Genomic DNA, 3,076 nt, shown 5'->3' with positions numbered 1-3,076 from the left:
ATTATCTACCTCTCAAGAGTCTTGTGAAGGTAGAATGAGGTATTATAGAATGAGGCCTATTCAGTAGTTAGAACCAGAGTTGTCCCTTCTGGAGACCCTGCAGGGATACTAAATGACAGCAATCTCTTTCTTCAGAGCCTGTGACAGGATGGCTTCATATCTGTAAGTGGCAGTCCCAGACTCCTGAGAAATGGCTCCTCACCATCTTTCCCTGTGAACTCTTTCACAGGCCTTGAGGATGCCTGTAGATCCCACTCCAAGTATACACTTAGGACAAAGACTTCAAAATGTTCTCCATTTGAAACCCAGCCCGTGGATGCTCAAGCCCACTGGTGGTTTTTTTTCTCAGAGATCTCAGGAACCTAACTTTGAAAATATCCAATGTAATTGAACTTGGCTGCTTTTCCTTCCTGGCTTCATCAGGCCCAGAGGATGCCACAGGCTATAGTTACAAGGCTCTGGGTTTTTTTTTCTTCCTTTTGTTTTGGATGACTTTATTAAGTCATCATTAAGTTGCCTTAAGATGTGTTCCATAACTGAAATGTACAGAGGAAAATATGACTTATTACCATGAGAACTTCATAAATTACCAAAAGTTCAATTTCCTGCAAGCAATCTCTGTTGTAGTTGTTAGAGATCTGTAAAACTATTTTCCTCTCTTTTCTAGTTGTTGAGCTAAAACAGAATCTCCAAATGTCAGCCTTACCAGCTAGGAACCTTCACTATGCAGCCCAGCACACTAAAGCTGTGATTTCAAAGGCACCATGGGCATTTAGCTCCTAAGGAAAAGTAATGTAATTTGTGGCCCTCTTTTTCTGAATAGATTAGAATCCAACTACAGGTGGGAGTTTCCTTTGGAATATCTGTTAGGACAAAATGAAATTATCTTAAATTCCTAAATCATTGGGCTTCCAAAAACCTTTGGTGTTATGAAAACATTTATGCATTCACACTCCTTCTTACATTATGACTGGGCATTTTTCAATCTCTCCCCTTCCAAAGAGAATTTCAATGTCAAGGTAGGGTTTTCCTATGTATGCATTATAGTTACACTTTTGTGTAAGTGCCAGTCTTGGGGCTTGAACTCAGGACCAAGCCTTTTGTCCCTAAGCTTTTGTGCTCAAGGTTACCACCCTACCACTTGAGCCACAGCTCTTTTTTTGGTACTTAATTCGAGATAAAGTTGAATGTACTTTCATTCCCAGGCTGGCTTTGGACCGTGATCTTTAGATCTCAGCCCACTGAGTAGCTAGGATGACAGCTGTGAACTGCTGGTGCCAGGCTTATATTTACTTTTTTTTTTCAATGAAAGTTGCTTCCCTAGTACAGGAACATCAACTATTGAAGCAGAAAAATACTTTTGGAGCAAAGCAGCTAATGTATCACAAATCAAAATCACCATGAATCTTTGTTATCTTTAATCAAAGCACTTCAAAAAACATTTTTCATCATAAACTATCTCTAAGGTTGTCAGTCATGGAATTCCAGTAGTAGTAGATACCATTGAGTTTTTTAGTTAGTCAACAACTTCAGTGGTGCCAAAATGTATGTCCTTTGGCCCAGCCTCACAGGGTCTTCAGAGTCCTTATGAGGAAGAACACAGGCCTATAACATCAAACTACTGAGAAGCCATCACTTGGGAAGGGGAGACCATCCCCTCAACCATTAGGAATAAGTTGCTTGTGACCTAGATTCACCCCTTTTCCTATGGGAGGAACCGCTTGGTCCCAAATTCCAGGTCTTCTCTTCTGTAATATAGTTTCTTAGACTTGCTCAGAAAGGATTCTCTGTAGACAAAGACATCATCTCCTTTCATCCACTTTTAGACAACACCAATCCCTTAATAGGACAAAATGAGATTTAACTTTCCTTTTCATTTATGTGTTTTCTGGACCTACACAATTATAAAGCATTTTCCAGACCCTATTTAACTGTAATGGGGGTCAGCTTTACCTGGGCTGAATAACTTATAAATATCAGCTTTGTTTCTGCCTTTCTTCACCTGGACCTAGATGGCTGCCTTAGGCATCTTTTTCTTCCCTTCCTTATATGCCATAAGATGTCTAATATTTCTTACAATTTCTTTTTTTTTTTACTATTTTTATTCTAAAATTCAAGATGCTATGACTTGAAAGGGGCAATGAGACCTAAAAATACCTTCTGGCTTATTAAGCTTGTCCTGTTAAAATAAAGATCAAAGATCTCACAAGGGAGTAGACAGCTAGAGACTCAATGCTTTTCTTTTCTTTTTTTTTAACCTTCTCCCTGTTGTGGTTAAAGTTAGCTATGACTTGGTATTGAATGAGGTATTCAGGGCTGTGGAATCATATAGTTCAGAGCCTTGAGTTGAATCCCTAGCAGTATTGGCTTGGAGGATTTTTGTTTTGTTTTGTTTTGTTTGGCCAGTCCTGGGCCTGAGCACTCAGGGCCTGAGCACTGTGGTCCCTGGCTTCTTTTTGCTCAAGGCTAGCACTCTGCCACTTGAGCCATAGTGCCACTTCTGGCCATTTTCTATATATGTGGTGCTGGGGAATCAAACCCAGGGCTTCATGTATACGAAGCCATTTTCCCAGCCCCTTCTTTTTTTTTTTTTTACATATTTTATTTGGAAATGTAAATTTTAGAGAAAATGAATGTCATTCGTTTAGTTCTCATCAGTTTATTATGAAAGAGAGACATGCTAATTATTTACATGATGAAAGACCTCAGAACTTCTGTGGAACTAACAGCTTCACAAGATGACCATACAATGATATGTACACTCTCCATACTTGCCAAGAACATCACAATCTCTAAACAAGAAATAATCCTTGTCATCTAGAACTACTTTGGTGTGTCCATATTTGGGGAGGAATTTTATCACCAACTTTCACACTAACTGGCTGAATCTCTCCACTCTTCCTTTAGAGCCTGATCCCCTGGCCACTACTGTGGCTTGCAATACTCTTCCTTGAGACTTTTCTAAAAGCATAGTGCCTCCTTTAGTTACAGTTTCAGCTACACTCCTTTCAATGAACACTTGGTCAAACAGAAGAAGAAACTTCCTAAATGCTTCTCCAGCCTTCATTCTCACCAT

At 39.5% G+C, this 3,076-nt stretch overlaps 1 pseudogene; it reads right to left on the bottom strand.

The window, feature by feature from the left end:
• Positions 1-2,731: 2,731 nt before the first annotated feature.
• Positions 2,732-3,076, bottom strand: LOC125344918 (annotated as a pseudogene).

This window comes from Perognathus longimembris, chromosome 2, assembly GCF_023159225.1.
Source record: "Perognathus longimembris pacificus isolate PPM17 chromosome 2, ASM2315922v1, whole genome shotgun sequence".
Classification (NCBI taxonomy): domain Eukaryota; kingdom Metazoa; phylum Chordata; class Mammalia; order Rodentia; family Heteromyidae; genus Perognathus; species Perognathus longimembris.
The sequence above is the reverse complement of the archived record's forward strand: the minus strand, read 5'-3'. Positions and strand labels throughout refer to the sequence as shown.